Source organism: Protopterus annectens, chromosome 14.part0 (assembly GCF_019279795.1).
Source record: "Protopterus annectens isolate FY-2018-M chromosome 14.part0, PAN1.0, whole genome shotgun sequence".
NCBI classification, from domain to species: domain Eukaryota; kingdom Metazoa; phylum Chordata; order Ceratodontiformes; family Protopteridae; genus Protopterus; species Protopterus annectens.
In genome coordinates this window covers 1,020,200,577-1,020,224,808 of record NC_056748.1, presented here as the reverse complement: position 1 = coordinate 1,020,224,808, position 24,232 = coordinate 1,020,200,577, and positions in this window count along the sequence as shown.

Sequence of the window (24,232 nt, the reverse complement as noted above, 5' to 3'; positions counted from 1 at the left end):
GTCAGAGAGATGAAGAAAGTAGACAGGAGTATAAGGAGATGAGGTGCATGGCAAAGAGAGAGGTGGCGAAGGCTAAGGATAAGGCATATGAAGAGTTGTATGAAAGGTTGGACACTAAGGAGGGAGAAAAGGACCTGTACCGATTGGCTAGACAGAGGGACCGAGCTAGGAAAGATGTGCAGCAGGTAAAGGTGATAAAGGATAATGAGGGAAACATACTCACTAGCGAGGAGAGTGTGTTGAGGAGATGGAAAGAGTACTTTGAGGGGTTGATGAATGAAGAGAATGAGACGGAGAGAAGGTTGGATGATGTAGGGATAGTAAATCATGAAGTAGAATGGATTAGCAAGGAGGAAGTAAGGATAGCTATGAAGAGAATGAAGAATGGTAAGGCTGTTGGCCCAGATGACATACCTGTGGAAGCATGGAGGTGTTTAGGTGAAATGGCAGTGGAGTTTTTAACCAGATTGTTTAATGAAATCTTGGAAAGTGAGAGGATGCCTGAGGAATGGAGAAAAAGTGTTTTGGTACCGATTTTTAAGAATAAGGGTGATGTGCAGAGCTGTAGTAACTACAGAGGGATTAAACTGATCAGTCACAGCATGAAGTTATGGGAAAGAGTAGTGGAAGCAAGGTTAAGAAGGGATGTGATGATTAGTGATCAGCAGTATGGTTTCATGCCAGGAAAGAGCACTACAGATGCGATCTTTGCTCTGAGAGTGTTGATGGAGAAGTACAGAGAATGTCAGAAGGAGTTGCATTGTGTTTTTGTAGACATAGAGAAAGCATATGACAGGGTGCCTAGAGAGGAGTTGTGGTATTATATGAGGAAGTCAGGAGTGTCAGAAAAGTATGTAAGACTGGTACAGGATATGTACGAGGGTAGTGTGACAGCGGTGAGGTCTGCGGTGGGAGTGATGGATGCGTTTAAGGTGGAGTTGGGGTTACATCAAGGATCAGCTCTGAGCCCTTTCTTATTTGCAATGGTGATGGACAGGTTGACAGACGAGATCAGACAGGAGTCCCCGTGGATTATGATGTTTGCAGATGACATTGTGATCTGAAGTGAGAGTAGGGAACAGGTGGAGGAGACCCTGGAGAGATGGAGATATGCTCTAGACAGAAGAGGAATGAAGGACAGCAGGACTAAGACAGAATATATGTGTGTGAATGAGAGGGAGGATAGAGGAATGGTGAGGATGCAAGGAGTAGAGGTGGCGAAGGTGGATGAGTTTAAATACTTGGGGTCAATAGTTCAGAGTAACGGTGAGTGTGGAAGAGAGGTGAAGAAGAGAGTACAGGCAGGATGGAGTGGGTGGAGAAGAGTGTCAGGAGTGATTTGTGACAGACGAGTACCTGTAAGAGTGAAAGGAAGGTCTACAAGAGGGTAGTGAGACCAGCTATGTTATATGGGTTGGAGACAGTGGCATTGACAAAAAGGCAGGAGTTTGAGCTGGATGTGGCAGAATTAAAAATGTTAAGATTTGCACTGGGTGTGACGAGGGTGGACAGGATTAGGAATAAGTATATTAGAGGGTCAGCCCAGGTTGGAAGGTTTGGAGACAAAGCCAGAGAGGCACGATTACGTTGGTTTGGACATGTGCTGAGGAGGGATGCTGAGTATATTGGGAAAAAGATGCTAAGGATGAAGCTACCAGGTAACAGGAAAAGAGGAAGGCCTAAGATAAGGTTTATGGATGTGGTGAGAGAGGACATGCAGGTGGTTGGTGTGACAGAGCAAGATGCAGAGGACAGGAAGAAATGGAAACAGGTGATCTGCTGTGGCGACCCCTAATGGGAACAGCCGAAAGAAGATGATGATGATATATAAATATATATATATATATATATATATATATATATATATATATATATATATATATATATATATATATATAAACTCATATGTATATGGTTATATATTGCTAAATCAATGTACACAAGCACTTAAATGCAGACGTGAAATGTGTACAGTTGCCCTGAATATGGGCCTATATCATCTACTCCCAAGAAGTGGTTCAACACTGAACACCCATTTAGAAAAGTATCTTTCCCAGCACAACCCCTTCTTTCACCAATCTTTCAGTGCTTTCCATTTCTCCTTCAACCACAATACCTGTACTTTTAAATAAACTCTTTCATATATAAATACATGCAGGTTATTGTGATATAAAAAAATGAGACCACAATAAATCATTTCAAAACTTTACCCACCTTTAATGTGACCTATAACCTGTACAATTCAACTGAAAAACAAACAAATCTATTAGGGGAAAAATATAAAAAAATAAAAAATGATTGCATATGTGTGCACACCCTTAAACTAATACTTTGTTGAAGCACCTTATGATTTAATTGCAGCATTCAATTTTATTGGTACACACCTGCCATCAATTAAAGAGACTATGATTAACCCCAAATAAAGTTCAGCTGTCCTAGTAGGATTTTCCTGACATTTACTCAGTTACCTGCTACAGCAAAATTCATAGTTTGCAGAGAGCTTACAAAGCATCAAAGGGATCTCATTGTTGAAAGGTTATCAGTCAGGAGAAGGGCACAAAAACATTTCCACAGCATTGGATATACCATGGAACACAGTGAAGACAGTCATCAAAAAGTGGAGAAAATATGGGACAGCAGTGACATTGCAAAGAACTGGACGTCCCTCCAAAATTGATGAAAAGACAAGACAAAAACTGGTCAGGGAGACTGCCAAGAGACCTACAGCAACACTGAAGGAGCTGCAGGAATTTCTGGCAAGTACTGGTTGTGTACCGCCTGTGATAACAATCTCCCGTATTCTCCATATGTCTGGACTATGGGGTAGGGTTGCAAGATGGAAGCCTTTTCTTACACAGAAAAACATCCAGGCCTGGCTAAAATTTGCAAAACAATATATCAAGTCTCCCCAAAACATGTGGGAAAATGTGTTATGGTCTGATGAGACCAAGGTTGAACTTTTTGTCCACAATTCCAAAAGGTACGTTTGGCGCAAAAACAACATTTCGCATCACCAAAAGAACACCATCCCCATGGTGAAGCATGGTGGTGGCAGTATCATGCTTTGGAGTTGCTTTTCTTGAACTGGAACAGGTCCTTTAGTCAAGGTGGAGGAAATTATGAGCAGTTCCAAATACCAGTCAGTTTTGGCCCAAAACCTTTAGGCATTTGCTAGAAAGCTGAAGATGAAGAGGAATTTCACCTTTCAACATGACAATGACTCCAAGCATACATCCAAATTAACAAAAGAATGGCTTCACCAGAAGAAAATTAAAGTTTTGGAATGGCCCAGCCAGAGCCCAGACCTAAATCCAATAGCAAATCTGTGGGGTGACCTGAAGAGGGCTGTACACAAGAGATGCCCTCGCAATCTAATAGATTTGGAGTGCTTTTGCAAGGAACAGCGGGAAAATACTGCCAAGTGAAGATGTGCCATGCTGTTAGACTCCGACCCAAGAAGACTGAATGCTGTAATTAAATCAAAAGATGTTTCAACAAAAGGGTGTGCACACTTACGTAACCAGCGTAATATACGTGTTTTTATTTTTTGTATTTTTTTCCCCTAACAGATTTGTTTGTTTTTCAATTGAATTGTACAGGTTATAGGTCACATTAAATGTGGGAAAAGTTTTAAAATGATTTATTGTGGTCTCAATTTTTTATATCACAAAAAACCTGGCATTTTAACAGGGGTGTGTACACTTTTTATATCCACTGTGTATATATATATATATATATATATATATATATATATATATATATATATATATATATATATTACATACACACACATTGGTATCATACCTTTAGTATAAATAACTGAAATTAAATACAATTTTCAAATTCATTCACCTCACCATTTCTACAGAACATAATTTTTCTTTCCATACAAAGGGCAGACTGAGTACCTCTCTCCTCTAGAGCCATGTTCTTGCTTAACACTCCTACATTTAAATTATTTAACAATATATACTTACTCCACCTGCAAACAACTTAACCATACATGATTCACTGTCCTCTGTTTGAAACAACACCATTGTTAAACTGAATAGTCCCCATTTTTTTCTCTCTGTCTATGAAAAATCATTCAGCAAATTGGACTCTGCCTCCTGAAACATATTACTCAAGGATATTGCTGCATTAGACAATCTTTCACTATTTAAAAAGAATTGAAATTACATCTATCTCAGAAATATATATCTACATGTTTTGGGGATGATGGATAGCTTGGATTTTTCCTTCCAGTTCTTATCACTCAATATTTGATCTAATTTCTCAGGACTGCTATTATGTGATATATGCAAATTTATGTACAACGATGTTACTCAGGTCACAATATCCTGGTTGTTATTTGAACTCTATACTATTTTGCAACTTTTTTAATTGTGATCCTATTGTGTTACATAGTTAATTCATACTTTATATTCATTTATATTGTAGTAAGTAATAATCGCTGATTGGCTATTATGTTGTCTTTCTGTAACCTTTCATGTCTTTGTTACCTGGCTTAGACAGTGGCTAAAATGGCTTTACATTAGCCACCCACCCAGTTAACATACAAACAAATAATAAAAATATATATATTTCCTAGCACTACAGTCTTCTGCCCTGTCTCCTGGTAATAAACTGACACCACTTCAGATTATCAGGTTTGGGACCCCTTAGTTCTGTTTAATAAGCCATGTATATACAAATGAGAGTGTGCACAGCAGTACAGTCAAAGGAAGTGGATGCCAATAACTTGTCACCAATTATTCATGAATGCCTTCTTATAAATTATTAAATAAATAAACAGACAACCAGCTGCAAGGTTTTAAAACTGAACGCACAAAAAATACATAAAAAGAATGAGTTAAGCAAGACAGTTAACAGTTAACTAAATGGACCAATATAATAATACACATGGAAACAGAAAATGGTTTGTACAGAGCAAAGAAAAATTGCCTGCAGGTACCCTTTTATTCTAAGAAAATCTTAACTGAAATAATTACTAAATCTTTAAGATTACTATCTGAAGTTCTAGGCATAAGGAGGCAAATGCAAAGAACAAAACTCTCAAGTCACATTCTGCAATTTGTTTCTCTTCTAGTCATCTGTTCCCTTTATAGATCTTTCATTCAGTAAAAAACTGATGCAATGAATCAAAGTTGCAACCTTATATACTTACAAGACTGCTTGTTTTTTGTCAGCTGCCCCATAACAGAATCGTTTAATTGCTCTTTTATGGCCCTAGCTTCCTGAACTTGGGAAGTGTACAAGATCCTGTAATTATAGGGAACATCAATTACACTATGCTTCACCTATGTGCCACACATTTCATATCCTATACATAATTGCTTTTTCATATGCAAACGTTGCATATTTTTTCATTTTTTTTATAAAAAGGTCCTACATTTACATATATTTTCCTGCCACTGAAAACATACATATTGAAAACATACATATTGCAAATAAACATTTTAATTTACCTGCTAAACATTTTAAAACACTGAAGACCAACTCTCATATCTGTCACACCCTGAGTCAGAAAACAGTAGGATATGTACATATCAGGTGTAGTCTATGACAGAGGAATGGCAAACAAGCTGAAATGTAAGGTGTACAAAGAAGTGGTGCTGTATGGTACAGAAACCTGGGCTGTAAAGGCAGCACAGATGAAGCTAGAGGTGATGGAAATGAAGTGTCTGAGAAAGGTGGTAGGATGCACACTGTGGGACAGACAAAGAAATGAGGACATAAGAGCAGAAACTAAAGTAGCTCCAAATTGCAGAAAAGATCAAAGAGAACAGATTACAGTGGTTCAGACGTGCAAAAATGCAGAAGACAATCTGGTGAAGCTGATTTGGGACAGACAGGATGACGGTAAGAGGAAATGAAGATGTCCAGCAAAGAGGTGGATGGACTGTATGAAAGAAGATCTGCAACAGTCAGGCATCACTATTGAAGAAGGCATGAGTGTGGCACTGAATCAAGAGAGATGTGACCGTTAACACAATACCCCATCCCCATGCAGAAAATGGGAAAAGGGGATTGCTGCTGCTGCTGCTGATGATGATATATATAAATCTCAAAAAGAATTATAACCTTAAACTATCTCTTATTCTATTTCTTACCCTTTTAACTTTTTAACGTGTACGTATGTATTTACTGCAGATGTAGTACGGGTACTTGTGAATGTTTATATATAACTATAGATGTACAGCTCCTATCTGTATGATTACATGTTGCTAAATCAACATGCGCAAGCACCAGAAGGTCAGATCAACGCCAGAACATTAAAAACATAGCTAATGAAAAAAATGAATGGATAGAAACTGTAACTGATGGCAAAAGGAAAACAAATGTCTTTCTTTTGTGATTGCTTAACTAAATCCCTACCTCTAACTTCAAGCAAATGTGTCTGAATAGTGTTAATATTTAGGGAAAGGATGTTTCATAATATAATGTGTATGGTTGGGGTTAAGAAACAAGGGTACAGTTAGGGTTAGCATACTTTAGTAAGGCTAGACAAGGAGGCTTCATTTTCTAAGATTATATGCTACAGGAAGATCTAGTACATTGAACTGAGAGCAGAGTAGCGGCAGACACTTTGTGACGACTTTTGATTTTCTCAGTATCTCAGTTGTTTAAGATAGTGTACAATATTTTTCTAAGACCATAAATGCTATTCATATTGGTGAAATCAACCTTTTACTTCATGTTCCATACAATAAAACAGTTTTTATAACTAAACCCTGTCTATCAACTGCTTAATGTTGCACATTTGTAGGTGCAGCAGATATTAAACTTCTGTTTAATTTTTTTTCCTGATGCCCTGAACCGACCTATCACTTCCATGTAAATCGGATTCTCCAATAGAAATAGTTTTTATTTTGGTCTTGTTAACTGTGGTCTATGGTGCTGAACTAAAACTCTTTTTGGTGTTAAATGCTATGTAGAGCCATACAACAAGCATTGCAAACTTTGTACAACTATTTACACCTACTATACTAGTGGTCATATTGGCATGAGAGAGAGAAGGCAGGAGCATGCCTGCCTCTAGTCACATTTGTGAGATATACCTGCTGTTAGACTTTGAATTTTGTTCTACAAAAAAACATCGCCATTGCCTAGAGCTGGCTAGAGGGACCTCCATGAGGCTGCAACACACTGTTGAGATTCTACTATGGAAAACTTTTACAGAAATAAGGACTGTGGAAGAGAGTATCATAGTAGTTGCCATGTCAATCACAATACGAGTCATGAATGAATGCATTAATTGAAGCTGCAGTTAAGGGACAATTCCCTTTTCCCCACTGTAGTGCGACCTCAGAGTGAGAATATAAAAGTAGGGTGCGTGTGGGGGGCATAGGGGGGCTTGCCCCCCCTGCATAAAAGAAGATTTATTTATTTTTTGTTTTTTTTTCGAACGCACTTTAACGAAAGCACTTTTTCGGTGAAAGCGCTTTTGTTAAAGTGTGTTCAGTTATTGTGGATTTGGACTATTGAACTTTCGTTCAATAGTCCTAGATCTCTCTCTCTCTCTATATATATATATATATATACACATACACACACACACACCATGTGCACACATAAACACACAATAATTTGTTCAGTTTTTCAAGGAAAAATTGTTTTCTCTTCTCATTTATATGATAAACTTCTTTTTTTTTTATTTCTCCAAATATATGACATTATGTATGAGTGTGATATATATATTTTTAATTTATCCAAACTTCCTTCTATGAGTTTCATTTTAGTAAGAATATTCCTCACATAAAAGTAGATCAGACTTAAAATGGAGAGGGTGAGAATGGTTTAGGTAGCATTATGATCCACAATTGTGCATTTTTTTCAGTGGAATTAATCACCCAGTTCTGTAGACATGATTAACAAGGATACATTACTTCTAGTAAGAACATAGGAGTATGCTGCAATAGCAGCCAGATGCTTGTGTTTCTGATGAAGTCTTCTATGTGAAAGATGAAAGCGCTTAATCTTGGTGTGTTTTTACTGCAATAAACGGAGTTCGTATACAGGCTTGTGTGGTGCGTTTTCTATATGGTTCCTGGTCTTCAGTTATTCACACTGCACCAGATATTTAGATAGATGCTTGTATGAAAATCCATTTGTTATAAAACCAAGAACTAGTATTTATGATTATACAGTAATGCAATGATATAACAGCATTATATAAAACTCATGAATTGTATGTGATGGCCAGTTAAAAATTAATCAGGTTTTACAATAATAAAATAACTGCCACTACAATTGCATCAGCCAACTATGTTTGAAATACCAGTAGAAATCAACCTAACTCAGGAAAGGAGAAACATAGATACCTTTGGTTAGGCTTTAGTGTGAACCAGCTAGAACACGCCCAACTATTTCCAGAGCACAAAATGTCAAATAGAAGGCCATATATCATTTCCAACTGGCACTAAGTGCACGTCTTTGTCCTTGCATTGCTTACACAATTCACAATGATAAAAACAAACGTTGAACCATGAAAAAAAACATTAGACACAGGAATGTACCATACTGAGCATTTTATTATACAAAATTAAGATAAGTGCTTTCATTTTAAACATTAAAACTTTAGATAACAATTACAGCCCACTGAAATCTTTTATAAGAAATTTCAAAAACAGCAAATCATGTGATCACCAAGCTTCCATCCCAGGCCGTTTTTTTTTTTTTTTTAAAGGTCCGTACTCTTGTTTTGAAAGAATTACTACCTTATAAATAGTCTCAGATAGCCCAAACTAGTATTTATATTGAGTTTCTGCCATTGACTCAGAAACATGGAATCATTAGGTACATGTGAAGGCATTTTTAAAATACGTAGCCCATGTGCTATAACGCCTTCTTTTACACAAATTTCAAGATGAAAAGCTTGATACTGGTTATGTTTCAATTTAAATAATTCCTTTTCTAAAGTAGTAAAAACAAAATGAAAACTCCAGCAAAGCTAGAACTTCCACTGAGTGACCTCCCAAACCTCTTGTATCAGAGGCACATGGGATATTTTTATTTTTATTTTACATTTGTGGACCGGGATAGTCCGACTGGATGCATGTCCATTTTCAGCAGAGACCCGGGGAGAAAAGCTCCAAGGGTAAGCAGATACAGCATTACATAATACCAGCATTACATATTACAAACAGACTATTTACAGAGATTACATAAGTAAGCAAGTTAAACAAGTTCCACAGGTTACAGTTAATCCTGAGCACAAGTCAGGATTAAATTAAATTACACAGTAAACTGGTTAACAGATTTTTACACATTCTAGAGAGAGTTATCCAGGCTTGATACATTGACATAGCCAGTTAAGTGACAAATGTTGTTTGAGTCTAGTTTTAAATTGACCTAAGGTGGAAAGTAAGGTAATATCAGCTGGAAGAGAGTTCCAGGATCTACTTACAGAGTTTGCAAAGAGAGAATCACCGGCTGTGTTATTAATTTTGCTAGTCTGAATTAGTAGTTTGTTAGATGATAGAAGTGGTCTAGGATTGTTATAGGGGGTGATAATATTTTTAAGTGCAGGAGTATTGTCCGGATTATAGAGGATTTTATAGGCCATAATCAGTTGGTTATACTGGATTTGGCTGGGTAGTTCAAGCCACCCAAACTGATTTAGATTGATGCAATGATGTGTCCTAAAAGGCAGCCCAGTGGCAAACCTGGCAATGTGGTTGTAGCAAATTGAGAGTTTGTTAAGGACAGTCTTGTTTAAATTCGAGAGTAGAGGGGATGCATACAGAAGGGTTGAAAGAAGGTGAGAGCGAGCTATGGCAATTTTAGCTGGAGGGGTTAGGAAGGCTTTTATTCTGTAAAGTGACCCTAGTTTTTTATTGATGGTTTTGATAGTTTGGTTAACATGTAGGTCAAATTTTAGATTATTGTCTATGATGACACCTAATAGTTTTGTAAATGGGTCAGGGGAGATTATTGTGCCATCATTTGATTTTATGGTAAAGGTGAAAGCGGTAGCCCTACGTGTTGGCAAAAATAACAGCATTTTAGTTTTTTTGGGATTTAGGATCAGATGATGTTCAGAAAGCCAGTTTTCTATTGTATTAAAGGTGATCTGGGTAGCTGACCATAACTCTACTGGAGATGTGGCTGAGCAAATCAGAGTAGAGTCATCAGCATATTGGATACAGCTGACTTTTGGGATGACAGTATAAAGGTCGTTAATGAAGATGGAGAACAGCAAGGGCCCTAGTATAGAGCCTTGTGGTACTCCAAGGGTGTTAGGTAGAAGGTTAGTTTGTTCTGCCAGAGGACAGCCTGCTGTCGACCATTCAGGTAGGATTGAAACCATTGGAGGGCTCCAGTATCTAAACAGAATGTTTGCAGGGTGTGGATTAAAGGTTGGTGATCAACCATATCGAATGCCTTGGAAAGATCCAAAAAGAGATCTGAGGATATATAATTATTGTTGCGATTATGGTTTATGGTGTTAGTAAAGGCTAGGAGGGCTGAAGTAGTGCTGTGATGAGGACGGAAGCCATGCTGAGTGTCTGCCATAAGGTGATTTTGGATTAGGTGGTGCATGAGTTGTCTATGAATACATTTTTCCATAATCTTTGCAAGTGGAGAGAGTATAGCTATTGGCCTATAATTGGAGAATTCAGTAGAGCTGCCTCCTTTGTGAAGTGGAATTACATAGGATATTTTCCAGATGGTGGGAATTTTAGCTTCTACTATGGTTCGATTGATTAGTATTGAGACGGGGTAAGCAATAGCATCAGCTGATTTTTGTAGGTACTCAGCAGGGAGATGATCAGCAGAAAGTGTAGTGGGCTTTAATTTTTTGATCAAGGTATGGATAAGTGAAGTGGCGACTGGTTGGAAGCTGAACGTGAGTAGGTTTCTAGGGGTGCTACTTTCAGGACCAGGGGCGCTAGGAGGTAGTTGGCTAGCTAGGGCTTGAATTGTCTCAGTAAAGAATTGGTTAAAACTATCAGGAAACATCTTCAGGGGTTTTATCAATAGTAGCAGCAGGGATTGGGGTTGAAGTTTGTCCAGGATGTAGTAGATTATTTAAACCTGCCCAAAACTTCTGAGGGTTATTTTGATTTACTGTCTGTAAATTACAGTAGTATTGTTTTTTGTCTTGTAAAATTGATTTTTTGGTTTCGTTCCTGGATTGCCTGTATTTAATGTGATCTTGAGGGTCTTTAGAAGAATGCCATAAAGCCCATGCTTTGTTTCTAAGGGTAATTTTGAATTTAGACTCTATAGAAAGCCATGGTGCAGTTTTTGTCTTGGTTCTCTTTGAACGCACAGGTGCATGTAAATCAAGGATCTCAAGGAATTTGTTGTTAACGTATGCTACTGCTTCCTCTAAGGGGAGGTGTTTAGAATAGACCAATTACATGCGTTTAGTTCTTGTTGGAATTTGGCAGGATCAAAATTTTTATTGTTTCTAACCTTTCTGAGTAAGGGTTGTTGGGGATTAATGGTTTTGTGCTTAATTACATATGTGAGAAGGTGATTGCTTAGGCCATTAAGGAGGGTACCAGAGGTGTACAGTTGGGGGTGACTGTTTATGAGTACCCAGTCAAGTATACTTTCTTTTTGGTTGGGTTTACCTATCCTGGTAGGGGTGGATATGATTTGTGTAAATGCATGCAGGTTAATATGGGTGGTTGGGGATTCTGAGGAACAGGTGCCCCAGTCTATGTTAAAGTCTTCAAGTAGTAGGGCTTCTTGGGAGTATTGACATGATAGCCAGTGCAGGATATCTTCAAATGTAGATATATTGTTACCTGGGGGAATGTACATACAGATGATATTAATGCATTTATTTTTATTAAGTTGCAATTTGGTGGCAAGAATCTCTGAGTTATTAATCTGAGGAGGTTGTATTACATCTATGGTGACATTCAACTCAGATTTATAGAGTACAGCTACCCCACCCCCCCTTCCTCAAAGCATAATCCAGCCTGTGTATGTTGTACCCAGGTGGTAACACTTCATTGTCTTTAGTGTTAGGTTTTAACCAGGTTTCAGATAAACAGAGAATCTCAGGGGAGTGGACATCCAGAAGTGCATGCAATTCATGTACCTTGTTTTTAATGCTTCTAATATTGAGATGACAGACTAGGAGAGAGTTAGTTGACCTATTAATTGTAGGTTTGTAGCTTAGATTACAAGTAGAGAGGGTATGTGCATCTGAAGTGAGTGGGCCAGGGTTGGGGTGAATATCACCACCAAGTATTAGGTTGAGTCTATACTTGGTGATGAACTTCAGGAATTTGTTTATTAGTTTGTGGTAGTGTTTGGATCTAGAGCTAATGTGCCTGGGGTTGAGATGTTGATAGACTGAACAAGATGTTGGATAGGATCTGGTACTGTAAGTATGGTTGAAGGTGGAAAGATTTACAGCTGGGGTGATAGTATGGCCTTTTGGGACCTGAAATCCAGTGAGAAACTGGTTTTCATACAAGGTAAGGAGGTATGGTGTGAACAAGAGGGGAAGTAAAGAGGAGTATATCATTATCTGTGATTCAGCTAGTGAGTTAAGGAACTGTTTTACCTGGTGATGCAACACCAGAAGATAGAGTGGTGAGGTAAAGGTACTGGAAGGGGGATGGGAGAATGCCAGATAAAAGCTAATAGGTGCTATTAAAATGTAGGTAGTAGAATGGGGGTGGGTGGAATTATCCCAGATGAAAGCAGATAGGATCTAGAAAGTGGGGGAGTGACTATAGTACTATAAGTTTAGAGGTACTAGGGTCGGGAGGGAATTGGGGGCAGGGAGGGGAGCAAAGAGAGCCCGAGCGTAGTGAGGGCGAATGCAGCGGGGCTATTGTAGTTTACAAGGTTTCCTAAGGTGTCCTAAAGCTATAAGGTAGTTTATAAGATTTCCTAAGGTGTCCTAAAGCTATAAGGTAGTTTACAAGGTTTCCTAAGGTGTCCTAAAGCTATAAGGTAGTTTATAAGGTTTCCTAAGGTGTCCTAAAGCTATAAGGTAGTTTATAAGATTTCCTAAGGTGTCCTAAAGCTATAAGGTAGTTTACAAGGTTTCCTAAGGTGTCCTAAAGCTATAAGGCAAGTAGTACAGCTCTAATGTAAGAGTCAATTTACTTCAGTTACAGGGGAAGAAGGCAACAACTCAAGTAGAAACAAAGAGCCCTATGGCTGACCAATATGGTGACCTGCTTAATTACAAAGCACTGAAAGTGAAAGCTTAACAAATGCTTTTTGTGTGTGTAACCTACTCTGTTTAAATGTTGAGAGAAACTGATTGCAGTCCTGTAGACACCGTTTTGTAGGGAACTGTAGAGTTCAACTAGGAAAAGAGAAAAGCAGAGATTCTAGGGTAAGCATGAAGGCAACAACATGCAGTTATTATATAATAATGCATTCAAAAAGGTTTGGTGGGGGGGTAAAGTAACATACTTCAGAATTAACTAAGATTTATAGCTAAGAAACCTAAGCAAGAGAGCAATGCAGTAAATAAACACTTACCAGATTTTAAAGATATACAAGAAAAACAATCAATTATTCACAATTGTACAACTGGAAAATTGCCAGTAAAAGCACTTCAGGTATAGCTAGCCCAAGTTATTCAAGTCATGAAAGCACTTCTTCAATGTGTGTGTGCAATTTAAACATTAAAAAACACATGCAGCAAGGAGGAGCTCTGATTATACATTTTTTCTAGGTACAGGTTCAGTTTAAACACAAATATTACCACAGAAATTCAGTAAAGTCACTAGCTGCTTACAGAGCCTCTGAAAAAAAATAGAGCAGTCTGTGCAGAATCAGAATTTAGCAGCAGGTCATTCAGTTACACAAAAAAACAGTAAAAGATCCATACAATGAAGAAACTTACACTAAGTCACACCAGGTCAGCCAAGGGGGGAAGAGAGAGGGAAAACCTAAGCACCTAGATTTGAAAATGATGCCTGTACTGAATTGTAGCAGTTTAACCTGTTTGAAGAAAGAGGGGGGGGGGGGTGGGGGAAAAAAGAAGGCAGTGGGAGTGGTTACAGGGAATACCCTGATTGACTCAAGACACCACACCAGAGATAAGTTGAATGTAAGGGCCTAAAATCTGCACTCAGCACTGTGTTATTTGCACTCAGTACTTTAATTTTAATGTTACTTGCACTCAGCACTGTAATTTCACTTATGTTTAGCAGGAAAGACAGACCAACAGTATACAATTTTGGGAATTTTTACAAGGGTTACTTGTTCAAATGTCAGACTATTGCAGATATATGCAAATGATCCTTATGAACATCAGGTGTTTCAGCTAATTGGCTATTCTGGATGCCCATGACTTGCTTCATCATTTTACTGGACAATTTCAGACCAATAAAGCCAAACTCCACTAGCTGTGGATATGCATATTTCGGCCTTGTTATGACCTTGTCAGCACAGCACAAGCAGAGTGTTTGACTAAGCATTAGAAACACAGGGCTGTTATACCCAGCTGATGTCCATTTTCATTAGGGTCTACTGCAAAAATATCCCAAACAGCAAACTAAAACAATGAGTGAGAAGGGCACTGAAAAACCAATCAGTAAAAACAAAATGAAAACTCCAGCAAAGCTAGAACTTCCACTGAGTGACCTCCCAAACCTCTTGTATTAGAGGCACGTGGGATATATGCAAATGATCCTTATGAACATCAGGTGTTTCAGCTAATTGGCTATTCTGAATGCCCATGACTTGTTTCGTCGTTTTACTGGACAATTTCAGACTAATAAAGCCAAACCCCACTAGCTGTGGATATGCATATTTCGGCCTTGTTATGACCTTGTCAGCACAGCACAAGCAGAGTGTTTGACTAAGCATTAGAAACACAGGGCTGTTATACCCAGCTGATGTCCTTTATCATTAGGGTCTACTGCAAAAAAATATCCCAAACAGCAAAGTAAAACAAGTAGTGGAATTTATCCAGTCATGTTCTGTCTGAAGATGAGTTTAATTTGTTACAAAAAGGACTGTCTTTTATACCCACTGGTAGGTCTGCTTTTGCAGATGTGATATTTGATATAAAGATGTTTACACGTAATTTGATGTTAAAAATGCAGTTTAATGATAGATATACTACACAAATGCAAGGTAGTAATGTTTGTAAAAAACCTAGCATATTTATGCCTGCAGTTAACCCATTAGTCAATGCTTTTGAAAAAATGTGCATAGAGGATGTACACAAATTGAATGATTATAATAGGCAGAAACATTATAAGGGGCAAAAGTCTTATAACAACAAAATTAGGGCATGAAGCCTTACCAGGTTTAAAGAAGAATGACACAATAGTAAGTAGGCCTGCCAGCAAGGGAGGGCCCATAGTTATTATGGATAAAAGTAAATATGATTCCATTATGTTGCACATGCTGAAGGAAGATTTTTTTATGAGAAATTGCCTTCTGCCAGGGATAAGTGGTTCATAGAAAAAGTGCATAAGCAATTAAAAGATGTTTTTGAATGGCATGATAGACACTAGTCTATTATATTATTTTATGGTTACCTCTCCCACTACACTCATTATTCAGGGTTTGCCTAAACTGCACAAGAGCACTATTGACCCACCCATGAGGCCTATAGTGTCTGGTAGAAACTGGTGCACTGAACCGGCATCCATTTTTATTGAAAAGAGTTTGAAACCACTTTTAAATAGTAGAAAGCATGTGTTAAGAGATACAGAACAGTTTTTGAGAGATCTTCACATTTTCAACAATAATAACCCTACTAAAGGTTTTCTTATGGCAACACTTGATGTGGTCTCTCTTTTTACAGTTATACCTAATATGATTGGGTTGGAAAGTTTAACTAGGTTTATGGAAATGTATTCTGATTTCTCTGAAAGTAAAATTATATTAATTAGGAATTTACTGAGCATTGTCTTAGAAAATAATGTTTTTCTGTTTGGTGATGACCTATTCTGGCAGCTTAATGGTGTAGCTATGGGCACATCTTGTGCCAGTAGGTATGGCAACGCTATCATCGTTGTATGGGAACATGAGTATTTATTGAGTGGCCCATAGCAAAACAATGTTTTGTTTTTTCATAGATTTGTGGATGATCTTTTTATTTTATGGGCTGGTGCAGAAAAGGAGTTCTTGGAATTTCTTATGTACTTGAATGCAACCACAATTTTTTTAAGGTTTACATCTGTTGTTTCATATGAGAGAATAAACTTTTTGGATGTTCAAGTAAATATTGAAAAAGGGAGCATATATACATGCTTGTACAGGAAGGAATTTCATGTTAACCATCTTTTAAATAGAGGAAGTATGCACTCTACCTATGCGTTTGACAATGTCAGTAGGAATCAGGTTTTCAGAGCATCTAGGTTGAATGTGAGGGATGCAGTTTTCTATCAACAATTGAATAATATGAGGAATTAATTATTGGCCAGAGGTTATGGGGAGAGAGATATACAGAAACAAATACAAGAAGTAGTTAACTTGCGACATACTAAGGCTAGACCTTATTATTTGGATAGATGGTCTGAGGGAAAAGAGACCAGGGGTGACATTCCTAAGTTAAAAGTGCCATTACACTTTTCTAGCGATGTTGGGTCTTACATGAACATTATACAGAAGCATTGGGGGATACTGACCACTGATAAGGCGGTCACAAAATGGATAGAGAATTAACCTAAATTTTTGTTTAGAAATCGAAAGTCTTTGAAAAGACATTTATGTGTATCCAGAGAAAGCAAAACATATATGGGTGGAATGGCAACTAAACCTTGTGGCAAATGTTCATATTGTGGATATACAGATATAAGCAATGCATTTTTGGATCCAGATCAGGACCAGCTATATAAATTTAAAATACAAGCTACATGTGATACACAGCACATAGTGTATCTTGCCCACTGTGTGATATGTAAGAAATTTTACATTGAGAAAACAGACTGCATACTTAAGGAAAGGATTAGAGAACACATTTATCACATAGGTAAACAAAGCAGAAGTAATGCCCAGGCCAAACATGTTATGAATACTAATAGTTAACATAAATTTAAGTTTATGGCCATTGCTAGGAGTTTTGTGAGTTTGAACAGGGGGGGCGGGGGGGGGGGGCACATGCAATAAAACAGAGGAACATAGACTACATCCAGGCCTGCTGAATCTAGCTTTGTTTGTATGCTTGTTGTTTGTTTGCTTATTATTTCCCTGAAACGCTAATTCCACCAAAAACGTGGCTTTTCAGAGCTTCTGTGGATCCCTAGTGATATCTGCATTGCTTACTGTACTTATTTCCTTGTTTCACTTGAAAGAAAGTTAATGTTTGTCATTTTTGCATTTAAGTAACCTGTAACACATTGCATTTAAGTTACCTGGCACTTGCTCACTAAGTCAGCACTAAAAAATTAAAAGCACTACACCCTCACAAACTCCCCTTGAGTACCTTGTTCCCCATTGGCCCTTTTTTCAGTTATAAAGGAATTCCCAATACTATTCTAGCATGTCCAAAGGTCAGTTGTCAATCTACTCTCCGGTCCAGCTGGTGAATCTGGGAATCTTGAGGCAATGTTACAACTGCCTCATGTACACAGACAACCCTCTCCTCCTCCCAACAAATTCCAACACATGTGAGAGATGCGACCATATAGCCAAACTGGAGGCGAAGCTCTCTCAACTCAGTACTGGCATAACCAGTCAGGAGGAGAAGGAAACCACACTCACTACAATTCCAGTCTCACACAGACCTACCACGACAGCAAACCAAACACATAAACACACAAAACATACTCGAGGCTCTAAATAAAAATCTGCCTAAGCAGCAGAGACCTCCAAAGCAGACACCCAAGTAACCGCTACCCCAAAACAAAACACGTGCAACACATAGCTCACAAAGCCAGTGTGCCGAACAGTCACAGCCCTTAAGGCTAAACAACACACCTGATACACTTGTAATAGGTGACTCTATCGTCAGGCACACTGACGTCCCGCTCACCAGGCTGAACAAGGAGAAGGTCACGGTGAGCTGCCTGTCGGGCACTAGGATCTGCCACATAACACAAGCACTCAGGTCACTCCAAGGCAAGTACAAATATAACTCAGTCATTGTCCATGCTGGTGTGAATGACCTGAGACGTACCTCCCTGGACTACATGAAAAGAGACATAGAGGAGCTCTCTGAGCATGTAGCCCAGGCCGGTATGACCCTGACCTTGAGTAGCATCTTACCCTCACCAAGAATGATGCCACAATATGAAGACAAGATGATCAATTTCAACAATTGGCTTAAGTATTGGTGTCATTCAAAGGGGATCCAATGCCTGTCAGCCTGGGATGACATGCTCGACAAGCCACGATGCTTCGCTAGGAACGGCTTGCACCTGTCACCCCTGGGCTTTCGGATATTGGCAAAGGCTCTTGCTACCCCCATAGTGCCTTTTTTAGGCAAGGCTCAAAAGACAAACCCACCTCCATAGGTATCACAAGGGATAAGAAACTAAGAGTAATGCTACTCAATGCCAGAAGTCTAAATCTCAAGATGCATGCACTCAAAACTCTCCTAAGCATGGAGAACATCGATATCTGTGCAGTAACAGAAACCTGGTTCAAGGCTCCCGAGAGCACCCCAGCACTACCAGGTTATACCTCATACCATGCTTTTCGGCCCCAAAACTTGGACCGAACCACAAAAGGAGGGGGAGTATCAATATTCGTCAAAGATACCCACACCTCCAGGTTGGTGGCACAGCACGAAGCATCAGAGACTATCCATGTGCAACTAACAGTGGGTAAACCTGCCTTCCAGTTTATAGCCTGCTACAGACCACCCTCCCAAACCCAAGAACCCCACTCGGCCTTCCTGAGAACACTGGAAAATATGAAGGTCTCTCCAAACACCATTATATTGGGCGACTTCAACTAACCAAACATAGACTGGGAGCATTACTCTAGCTCCAACACCCTAGCCCAAAGGTTCCTAGAGTGTATAAACTCAAATGCTATGGAACAACTTGTTACCACTCCCACAAGAGGGGAAAACATACTGGACCTGATCATCACCAACATGGGGACTCTATGCTCCAGACCAGAAGTGTATCCCTCACTGGTAAGATCAGACCATATACTAATCTTACTGGATATTCACATCCCGACCCCACCCCCTGCCCAGAAAACCACAGTGAAAAACTTCTCTAAAGCAAATTTCACACTCCTCAAAACTGAGGTGGAATCCTTCAAAGCCCCCGGGCCTGTGGAAAATACAGCCCAGACTGCAGAATCCTTTATAAACGCATTCTATGAACACCTTCAGGAATGCATGGATCATGCAATCCCAAATAAAACCAAGACCCAATCCTCCAAAGGCAGACGTCCTGTCTGGTGGACCCCAGCCATAAACAAACTATACAATAGAAGGAGGAAGCTACTACATGATAGAGCAAAATCCCAAAAATGGAAGGCATCTCTGATCAGTATTAGCAAAAAACTACAGGCACTCATAAAATCATCTAAGGCCAGCTTTGAGAGAAAAATTGCACAGGACACTAAGGATAATCACAAGGCTTTCTTTAGTTATGTTAGGAACCTGGGTGGGAATTCCCAGATATGCTCAGAATTAGTCCAAAATGACAAAAAATACACCAAACCCACAGACATTGCCAACATCCCAGCTGACAGGTTCAGGGCAAACTTCTCCCCCCCTCCCCACCAAAAGGGCAAATATCTATCCCAGCAGAGTGCTGCCCCCCTGACATCTCAGATGCTCAGGTAAGAGCCGCCCTCTCCAAAGCAAAAAACACAGCATCAATGGGACCAAACGGTGTCCTGGGCTGCGTCCTACATGAACTCCAAGAAGAGCTAAACCCAAACATAAAACTACTGTTCAATCTCAGCCTTACTATAGGATATGTACCCAAAGAGTGGCGTACAGCAACAGTGGTCCCTCTCCACAAAGGTGGTGCCTCAATGGATCCTGGAAACTATCGCCCCATAAGCCTGACTAGCTTGGTCTGCAAATCTATGGAAGGAATCATCATGGACCTCATAAATAAAGATATTGGGGACCTACAGACACTGGATCCTACCCAGTTCGGCTTTGTTAAGGGTAGATCCTGCCTCTTAAACCTGGTCGATTTCTTTGAAACAGTCACCAAGGCCATTGACGAGGGGAAGGTGGTCCACACAGCCTACCTGGACCTCGCAAAAGCCTTCGATACAATACCCCACGTGGGCATTATAGATAAGCTCACCAGCTTAAATCTAAACCCCTATGTCACTAGATGGGTTGCAAACTGGCTCAAGGACGGAACCCACATGGTTAGAATTGCTGGAGCCATGTCAGATTCCAAACCAGTTACAAGTGGCATCCCACAAGGCTCAGTCCTGGGACCTCTCTTGTTCGGTATATATTTCTCGGAGGTACAGGCCAACACGGAAGGACAGTGGCTGACCAAGTTCACAGATGACTCTCCAGCCGACACAAGCATCCTCCAAAAGGGCCTCATAGAAACAGACAACTGGTGCCACAGCCATGGCCTCAAGCTAAACGCCAAAAAGTGTATAGTCATCCCCTTTGGCAAAAACAAAGTGCCCACAAATTACCACATAGGTGGTAATCCATTAAGTACAGAAGAAGTAATTAGGGACCTGGGGACCCAAGTTGATAGCAATCTCTCATTTGACAACCACGTGGCTAAAGTGGTTAGACAAACATTTTATATAGCCCACCTAATCATGAAGGGATTCACATCTAGATCAGGGGAGGTCATCGTGCCTCTTTACTCATCCCTCATCAGGCCCATAATTGAGTACAATGCCCCTTTTGGGATGTACCTTACCAGACACCTGCAGCAACTGGAAAGACCCCAAAAGTACCTCACCAAGAGGATCAAAGGGCTCAAACAGATGCCATATGCTGCCCGGTTAAAGAAACTCCAGCTCCACTCAGTGGCATACCACCTGCTCAGAGGCGATCTGTGCCTGATGTTTAAAGCCATGTCCAACCCGAAATTAATGGACATGCTGCACCTCAGAAAATCCAAATCCCATCGAGCTATGCGCTCGAGAGACTTGAACCTCAGCACTGAAATAAATAGGACATGCTGGAGGGACAGATTCATAACCCAGAGGTTCCCTTCACTCTGGAATAAAATCCCAGTCCAGGTTAGGCAGAGTCCCTCATTGACTCTCTTCAAGAGGAATCTTGATGAGTGAATGGGAGATTGTAGGTTTACCCCGGGTATCACTTCTGTGTCACTGTTAGACAGAGGCAGAGTATACTAACCTCGAAAAAGGGCATAGCAAAATTAATTTAAAATGGGTGGCGAAAGCCAAACACACTCTGACTAGGCTTATAAATGCCCTAGGGCAGATACCCTAGTATGAACCTATGAACCTATGAACTGGAAGCTAGATGGATCGTTTTATTCAGAGCTGATATGGGACATGGTCTCAATGAACAAATACCACTGAGACCAAAGTTAAAGGCCAGACCTCTACATAGGTAAAGTAGCTGTTTTTAAGAATATGTATTTTAATAATGTGTGTTTATATTGCACAAAATATATAAAAAAATATACATTTTAGGATTTTCTTTGAACTTTTAGTTATTTTGTGGTTACTATACAGCTTTAATATTTTATAGTAATGGAATGTATATAGTTATGTGATGAATTGTTGTCATGTGATGCATTCAACAATGTTTAAAAGTATGACTGGTTTCAGTTTGTATTTATGCACCTGCAGAAGCAGATGTGAAAGCATTTGTGCCTGATTATATTTCAATAGGCCATGTGAATTTTGAGAGTCTGCATAGGCTATATATGACTGAGACTAATGTGACTGCACAGGGCTTTCTAAAAAAGGTGGGGATTTATAGTTATCCTGAGCCAGCAGAGGCAAATAGTCCTCTGGCTCTTGTATGTATGCTAAGGTTTTGTATATCTATATCTATATTATTTATGTATCCATCTGTCATTCTATATCTAGATAGATATAGATATAGGCATAGATATATACATATAGATAGATAATTATGTCTCATTTGAGCTTTGGTAAGGCTCGGTATCAGTTATCAGCTATGCTCTTGGCTTGATGAGTGTTTGCAAGTGGCGACTTAGTGTTGGAGTTTCACTGCTTTCTTTTAGTTTGTTCTTACTCTCATCTTGCTGCATTTTCTTCTTCTCTGGCATGTGGAAATACCACGTCTTCTTACATTCTTAGTGCCATGTTTTAGCCAACAGTCCTTTGGTGTTAACATCACAGTGAAGATGTCTACTTCACAGGTGCAAAATACAACTTTTAATTTTAATCTTTCAAGGGAAATGTGGTAGGCTTAAAATGCCCTGCAAGGGCAGCTACCCTAGTACTTACCAATTGTCAAAAGTTGCAGGCTAAGCATGTGTATTAGCTGACACACAAATGCTCTGAAAACTGAACTTGATAGTCAAGCTAAACTCCACCCTACCCAATACTCTTCAAGTGTAACCTAGACCAATGGGTGGTGAAATGGAAATTTACACTGGGTATGGCACCCATGTCCCGTATGGACAGAGGTAGCTTATAAATGCATGATCCTCAATGTTTTATTTGGATACAGGACATCATTATTATTTTAGCAAAAATTTGCTAGGCTTAGAAAGACCTCCCTGGATCGTTCGCCTAGTAACTCTCTAGGAATCTCTACTTGTATACATTTTTTGCAACTGAGTTTCTATTGGAAACACAAATCACTTGGGCTTTGCATTTATTATCTAATGTTGAAAGTGAATGATAAGTGTGATTAAAATGTGACAAGTCTTGACCCTCAGCAGTTTGGCTTTGCTAAGGATAGGTCCTGTCTTACGAATCTGGTGAATTTTTTTGAAAGGGTAACTTAAGCCGTGGACAATGGTCATGCCGCTCACACAACATACTTTGACCTCACCAGGGCATCTGATACCATAATGCATGCCAGCCTTATCAACAAGCTAAATGCACTCTAAAATGATCCCTACACAGTTAGATAGATATGTAAGCAGCCAAGGGACAGAACTCATACTGTGAGGATGGCAGGCATATTCTCAGAAAGCATGACAGTAACGAATGGTGTACAAGGATCTTTGATGGGATCTCTACTCTTATATAAGTCTCTAACCTTCAAATCAAAAGCATGAATCAATTTTGCATATTGCAAAATAGGTATTATACTTAAATCCCTTCAGATATGCAGAAAGCTACAAAGTGAACTTACACATTTTAGTAGCTGCTGCTCTGAAAATGGTATAGAACTAAATGCTATAAAATGGAATATTGCTGCATTTGTCAAATAAACCGCCCATCTAACATATAGTACAGAAAACACCTCACTCCAAAACAAAGATGTAGTGCCAGACCTTAGAACATAGGTAGAAAACTCCTTCTCCTTTTTAATACAATGTTGAAAGAGTGGTCCAAAAATCTTTCTGTCTGGCACAGCTGATTAGCAAAGGACGGGTATTGTCTCTGAATCCTAAAAAGTCCTTACACCAATATATTTTGCACAGATCAGGCCTATCACTGAATATAATGCCCCCTTTTGGATGTATAATATTAACCATATCAAGGTGTTAGAGAGATCCCAAAGGTTCCTGAAAAAAAAAAAATCATGGGTCTAAAATACTTCAGCTATGAAAAGAGACTGGTGGACTTGTCCTTGTACTTAGTGGTCCTATAGACTCCAGAGGGGGTGATCTGTGCCTTGCCTTCTGGGCTATCAGAGATCCAGCAGTCCAAGTCCTGTTAGTTCTCCACACATAAAACAGTCCAGTGAACACTAGAACCAGACACTTGAATCTGCTTCAGCAAATAATCAAATTACATTAGAGATTTAGATATGTCATGAAATAAGTAACTCTTCTCTTGAACAAACTTCTTTCCTGATCAAGCAATGTGACACACTATCTTCCCTTAAAAAGAATTTAAACAATTTTACTGGGCATTCCTAAGTTCACCTTCTGTATGACTGGCATTTTGATCCTTGAAAAAGGAGGTAAGGTCTAAGCATGGCTACTTGACCCATTCACCTTGTTCACTCTATGATTCTATGATTCTGTGTATTCTTTCTTTCTAATTTCATAATGTTAACACATTATAAAATTATTTCTAAGTCTGTTTAATCTGCAATCTGTGAGTTTCTGTGACATAAGAACAGGTGACCTTGTGAATTTGTCTCTGAATGTAAATCAGAAGACTAAAGGAGTAGGAGGGACATATGGAGTTTGTATTTGAAGTGTAAAGTGTATTTCATAAAATGCAACTGAAAGAATGACTGTGAAAGGAATCAGTAATT